Source organism: Gorilla gorilla, chromosome 14 (genome assembly GCF_029281585.2).
Source record: "Gorilla gorilla gorilla isolate KB3781 chromosome 14, NHGRI_mGorGor1-v2.1_pri, whole genome shotgun sequence".
NCBI lineage: Eukaryota > Metazoa > Chordata > Mammalia > Primates > Hominidae > Gorilla > Gorilla gorilla.
The window spans coordinates 126932887-126939934 of record NC_073238.2 but is presented as its reverse complement, the minus strand read 5'-3'; the positions used below and the strand labels follow the sequence as shown (position 1 = coordinate 126939934).

At 51.6% G+C, this 7048-nt stretch overlaps 1 long non-coding RNA gene across 1 annotated transcript; it reads left to right on the top strand.

Annotated features, from left to right (window-relative positions):
* Positions 1-245: 245 nt before the first annotated feature.
* On the top strand, positions 246-1447 carry LOC129526355 (uncharacterized). Its single transcript, XR_008671026.2, has 3 exons — positions 246-396; positions 791-930; positions 1027-1447. It is a non-coding gene; the product is annotated as an uncharacterized lncRNA (long non-coding RNA).
* The last annotated feature ends 5601 nt before the right edge of the window (positions 1448-7048 follow it).

Here is a 7048-nt window from a genome sequence, read left to right as displayed (position 1 = left end):
CGCGAGGGGTCATTACACGTTGCAAGCAAAGCCATAAACACACACACCAGCCAGGTGCAAAAAGAGTTAAACTAGTTAGCTTATTCCCTTGGGGAGAGTTTAAGCAGAAGTAGGAAAATAACTTAAGTACCAAACTGTCAGACAATGAATGGGTCTGGAATAATGTGAAAATTACTGCAACTGTCTGAGAGGCTGTGTAGTTGGTGTTGTTATTAGTGGGGAGCTTTTTCCTCCACAGAGCAAGATACTAAATGGATGTCATTTCTGGGCACTTACATAATTGGCTAAGGCTGGTCTCAGCAGAAAACAGCCGCTGACCCTGTCCACACACACACGTGGACCCACGGGACCACTTGGAAATCGGACGCTCCTGGCCTGACACTGCATTGTCTCCAGGTGGGACTGTGGAGCCACTTCCCTTGCCTGCCCCCTCTGTGGACAGGTGCTTGCTCATTTCCTGTAGACAGGAGTCTCATTCAGACACTGGGCTCTGCTCCTTACCTCCTCCAAGTGAGCTCAGCCGCTCCACACAGATGGGCAGCACTGTCCTCACCAGAGGGAACAGTTCGAGTCGGGAGGGAGTTCGACACCCACCACACCCCTTGCCCGGGCTTGATGCGAGTGAGGTGGAGAGCCGCCCACTGACCTGGAGTTCACCCCTCTTCTCCCTGAATTTCCTTTTCTTTATTCCCTTCCCAGTTTAACCTCTCCCTCTTGGATTCAGCATCACCTAGGAGAGACTCTGGTGCTCTTTTAAATACCTTTCCTTTCTGCCTTTGCCACTACACAGCAGAACGAGAAACACAGCAGAGAGGGAATGGTCAACCCCAGAGCACCGGCCACTTTGGGAAAATGGACATCTCCTCTCCTCTGGCTGAAGGAAAGGCAAGCAGACTAGCTGCAGTGAGGCTTCCCGGAGGTGCCAGGCAGGTAGGTGTGCCTCTCCAGGGGAGAGACAGAGTGTGGCTCAGCTCTCCCTGAATCAATGATCTCACCCAAGTTCTCCTTCATTTTTCCTGGACACAGTAAGAAGACACGGCGTTGCCCCAGGCTGTGTAGCTCACAACAATTTTCCATCCAAATGCATGAGCCCGGGTTCCCGATGAAGACTTGGCTTCTCCTGAGCCCGGGGGTCCTGGCTGCTCTGGTGCCAACCCCTGGGTGTCTTCGAGCTGCAGAGGGCTTGCCACGTGCATCCTCCTCCCTCTGCCTGAGCCACGAAGACCAGGCTGGACCATGTTCCACAAAGACTGTGTCCCCATCAGGGGCCTCCTCCCAACAACACTTAACCAAGCTTTGTATTCAACAAGGAACACATTCCCCCTCCACCAAACCTCATTGAAAACACAGAGGTGCATGGATAACCATGGCCGAATCATAACTGGTATGCGTGCTCATGGTTTTCTTTGAAAATCTAACTGTCTTTTAAAAATCTTTCCCACATGAAGAGCCACAATAAATGACAAATACAAATTATAAGTTTATAAGGAAAGTATGCTAGTAAGTGTAAGCAAATTAAAAGGATGTCCCATAGGGTGGTAACAACTGATTCAGTGTTGTCAAATGTTTTGGATCCCCGTTGGTGGTAGGAAACATATTTTGTGGCCTGCCTCAGTAGACTCATGCATATGCACAAAGATGAGTGAGGTGAAGCTCACCTTTACTGTGACACGCTTCATTACATCCCGTTCTGTTGAAAAGGAACGGATTGCTGTCAGGATTCTGTCCCGACGCCGACTCATGGCTCGCTCTTCAAACACTGAACCAAGTGGTGGAAAGGGCACGTGGTATGTTTACAACTCACACATGGAGCACAAACACACGCACACCCACATCCACCCACATGCCTGCCGAGCCTCCAGCCACTGGGCTGGATGTTACAGACTCGTGAACAAGCGGCCACTGTTATTCTCCCACTTCATCCTCACTGTCCTCTCAGTTCTGCTCATGGTTCTAGGGGACATGTTCTTTGCTGGTGCTGGCTTTCAGCAGGGCCTCCATGTGGCACCAGGTGCTCCTGCTCTGAGCCAATCAGTGTGTGTCTGGACACGCGGATTCCATCCTGATGGGATCCTTCTGCAAGAGCAGTCCATGCACTAATTCAGACTGAGAAGGGAATACAGGTGATGAAGTAGACAGGCAAGGACTTTTCTACAAATTATCAAACTAGGAGTTCCAGCATCTTTTAAATATATATATAAATTAATAAGAAAATGCCATTCCAGCCTATCAATTCCAGTTACCTATTCACACTGAGGTTCCACCCCATCCTAGGAGGCCATAAGGATACAAAGCGGCCAGTGATGAGTGCGGGAGGAGGCGGATGGGGGATCCCCAGGGCCAGGGCTAGAGGAGGAGGTTGAGGTACCCAGTGGGGACCTCGGAGACCCCGGGTCACCCCCTTCCTTCTGCAGTATCAGCTCCTGTCCTCACACCACCACGTGCAGCTGCACCACAACCAATGCAGCTGCCCAGGATGCAGGGGCACTAGTGACATCGCTCCATGGTGATGGCACAGGCAGCCGTTGTGTGCACGTGAAGTAGACCAGAGCTCTAAATGCTGTGCGGCGAGGCTGGAACCAGGCGGGAAAGAGCAGCAATGCTGTGTTACTGGAAAGACCGTGGAAATCCCCTGTAAGAACCCTGAGCCCCTGTGCCCACTCTGCGGGGCAGAGCACTGGTGTTTTTCCTGAAAAGCTTGTGAGTCCATCTTGCTTTTTAACCATGCTCACTTATAACTGTCACAAAAATGAAACATTTAAAAAAATAAACAAATGCACCCTGAGCAGCCTGTCCCAGGGCGATGGACTCACCCAGTCCCACGAGCAGACCTTTCAGGAGCTTTCCAATGGGGGTGATCAATTACGCAACAAACAGCTACTGAGCACCTACTGTCTACCAGGAACTGGCTCAGATAGGGCCAGGTGCCAGGTGTGAGCAAAAGCACACATGAAACCTGGCCTTGTGATGCCCACAACGCAGCTGGGAAGACAGATGCCAGTTCACGTACACAAATACACGCACAATCTAAGATGCGGGAGCCCACTGCCCCACAGCCTCACAGGGAGGGAGGTCCCTTGGCTGATACCTGGGGAGGAGAGTCCCACCCACCACCCTGATCGTGGTCCTCCTAGGAGGAGGACCTTCTCTGCCCTCCTAGGGAGGAGCCGGTTACTGCTGCCCACGAGGAGGGCAATGATCCCATTACCAGTTGGCCTTAGGGCACTGTGGGCCCAGCCCTGCTCGGGGCAGGTGTGAAAGTGAAGGTCTACCTGATTCTGAACGCTTGGCCACAGCCTCTCCTCAGTGGAGGCCCATAGCCTCCATCCACAAGACAACGTGAGAATGTGAAATCAGGAGAATGGAGAAGTACCTTCTCTCCAGAGGGAATACAGTGAGTGAAATCAGGAGAATGGAGAAGTACCTTCTCTCCAGAGGGAATACAGTGAATGCGTGCATGTGGGGGATCTCCCACTCAGGCTGTGTGACCTCAGGCAAGCACCTTAGCTTCTCTGGGCCTCAGTTTCCTCCTTTATAAAACGAGGACTTAAAAACATCTTGTAGGATAGGATTGTCAAGAGAATTAAATGAGTTTATGTGTGTAAAGTGCTTTAAATAGTGTCTTCCAAAGACGGTCACCCAAATAAACCATGTGAGCCAAGGACACCAGTCACCTGGGGCTGACCCTGCTGAGATGAGATGGACAAGGTGGATGAGCTGGCCAATAACTTGAGACACTTATCCTGATATTCAGCCATAGGATGGTACAGGGGACCCGAGAGCTGTCAGCACCGTGCCCGCTTCCCACCCGTCCCTGCCCGCACTCTACCTGGGAGAGCCTCCTGGGCTGCTTGTCTGCCCCTGCGTCACCAGACCCACACTCTGCAGCCCCACTCTTGAGCCCTTTCATCTATACTCCACGCCTGGTGAACCTCATGGTGACTCTGCTCCTCTTTTTCCCTCTTTCTTCTCTAAAAAAAAATCTCCATCTTGTGGCCAAGGAAGAAATAGTGTGAGTTGCTTGTAGGCAGGAAAAGTGATGAGGACACAGGAAGATCTCCAGTGTTAACACGTGAACGACCATCTCCACACGCCCCCACCTCCTTCCCTGTTGATCGTCTTCCACATTCTCCAGAGCCTGTGCTTTTAATTCTTGTGACTCAATTTGAAATCTATGTATGGAAATTACAATGATCAGTTGTGAGGAAGGCTCATGCCGGACAGTAGAAAGTTCCAGCCACAGCAACTTCATTGTGCAAATCGTTCTGGGCTCTCTCAAGGCAGCTTTCCCTTGGCTGTTGGCCCAGGAAGTTATTTATAATCCAATAAAAATTAAAAGGACTTGTGGGAAGGATTTACTTACAGAGTGGATTGGCTCTTGCATTCAATTCATTGCTAATGTTAATTCCTGTTCATTCTAAAATTTCTGAATATAGAGCCTTTGCCTCTACAGAGAATTTAGCAAGTAAACACCCAAGATGAGAGCCTTACTTTTTATTCAGCACTGGGTGCCCAGCACAGCGTCCAGGACACTTGTAAGGAGCCAGAAAACATTTAACAAATGATAATGATAAAAAATAAAAAGAAACTGGACAGGCACGGCTGTCTCCGCCGCAGGTGACATGTGTCTGTGCCTCCATATGCATGGAATGCACCAAACGCTGAGGCTCCTACAGAAGAAAAACCCAACCAACAATCAGAGTTTCTCGACAGGTGCAATGACCCTAGAGTGTATGGGGCAGCCCTTATGTAAAATATGCTGCCCTCGGTTTCCCCTTTCCCGGCATCCATTTGTTCACTCTTGCTATATTTTCTATCCTAAAGGACTTTAAATGCCCTGTAAAACACATAAAACAAGACTCAGAAAATGGATCCAAGTGGCAACTCAGGTGAGCTGCAAATGGAAGCCTCCAGGTGGCAGGGCGAGTGTTCCTCACAGACACACACAGAGCCATCCATCTGGACAACGCTTCCCGCCTTCTCAGCACCACGGGGCACAGGAGCCGTGAAAGCTGCAGTACATGCTGAGGCTTGTGCAGGCCACTCACAGTCCTCCAAGGGCTCCATCCCCCGAGGTGCTGCCAGTGTCTCGGGCAGGAGGCCACTCAGTCCTCTAAGGGCCCTGTCCCCCCGAGGTGCTGCCGCTGTCCCGGGCAGGAGGCCACTCAGTCCTCCAAGGGCCCCATTCCCCAAGGTGCTGCCACTGTCCTGGGCAGGAGGCCACTCACAGTCCTCCAAGGGCCCTGTCCCCCCGAGGTGCTGCCACTGTCCCGGGCAGGAGGCCACTCAGTCCTCCAAGGGCCCCATACCCCGAGGTGCTGCTGCTATCCCGGGCAGGAGGCCACTCGCGGTCCTCCAAGGGCCCTGTCCCCTCGCGGTGCTGCTGCTGTCCCGGGCAGGAGGCCACTCAGTCCTCCAAGGGCCCTGTCCCCCCGAGGTGCTGCCGCTGTCCTGGGTAGGAGGCCACTCGCGGTCCTCCAAGGGCCCTGTCCCCTCGCGGTGCTGCCGCTGTCCTGGGCAGGAGGCCACTCACGGTCCTCCAAGGGCCCTGTCCCCCCACAGTGCTGCCACTGTCCCGGGCCGTCCAACCCCAAAGATGCAGGGAATCCAGAGCTCAGAACACCTGTGACCCACTCCTGGTGACACATGGGCTGGCAGGAGAGATGAGCGCTTTTCGTGGAACCAGTGTTTACCAATATCCTGTGGTCACTGAGGGATAGAGAGGAATAGGTTCTCAGCTACGTCTCTGGAATGCAAGCATGACTTCCCTATGGCCTGTTTCCCATCATAACCCTCAACGCAGACTGTGTCCATTTCCTAAGGCTGTTGTTATGAGTGTCACAAACTGGGTGGCTTCAAACATCAGAAATTTATTCTCTCACAATCTGGAGGCCAGAATCCAAACGCCCCGTGCTGGCAGGGCTGCTGCTTTCTCTCTGGAGGTTCAGGGGGATCCTTCCTCCTCCTCCAGATTCTGGCCGCATCATTCCAGTCGGCCTCTGTCTTCACGTGACCTCCTTCCTCTGTACCTCTGTCTTCACTTGACCTCCTTCCTCTGTGTCTCTGTCTTCACGTGACCTCCTTCCTCTGTGTCTCTGTCTGCTTATGAGGACCCCTGGCATGTTGGATTAGGGCCCAGCCGACTTCAGGGTGACCTCATCTTAGTCAAATTACATCGTCAATGGCTCCATTTCCAAAGAGGTCACATTCATAGGTACTGGGGGTTAGGACTTCAACATGTATTTTTGAGGGGAGACAATTTAACCCATATCACGGGCCAGTGGAAAATGCAAAGGTAAAACTGAGAAAACCAAGTCTGTGATGACTCAAAATAATGTGGTCCATACACTGAGGCCTCTAATGTGTGGCTTCATCTGAGGACAGCGGCTCCTCTATGACATCGTCACACACACCCAGTCCTTGGTGGGGCCTGGGCAGCTGAGGGCTTGAGGAACATTCTCCATCCATGACTATGGAAGGTCAGTGAAGCAGGGGCAGGAGGAACATCGTTCTGTGAGAATCAGGACTGGTCAGAGGTTCTGCTCTGATCTGTTCCAACTCGTTGACACATGGGCACTTGAGCTCCAACTTCTCTGCCACGGAGCTGGAGCACAAGCGGAAACCACAGAATTGTCCCAGGGATTCCAGTAATTCAGCATCAGAGCTACGCCTCCCACAGAGCATTTAGCTCTGAGAGAGGTTAACAACCACAAAAACCGCAACACACTTCCTTTGTTGGATCATATGTCTGAAATTTAAAAATCAGTCTCCATAGGGCTTGGCTAATCTGCCTCAGTTCCTCACTTTTTATTCCCCCACCCTCATATATATAACTTGGATTACACAGTCACATTTTGTTCAGTTGTATTTTGCATCTACTAGTGTAGCTGCCTTGCCTTGCACACTCTCTGTTCCTTGAGAACAGTCCGTTCTTAGATTCTCGGATCCTCCTCAGTGACTTGTTCATAGAGGCACAAGGATGCCTTACTAGTGCTGTCAAATGAGGATGATTCATAGTAATTCATGGAATACTAGCTCTGAAAATCCT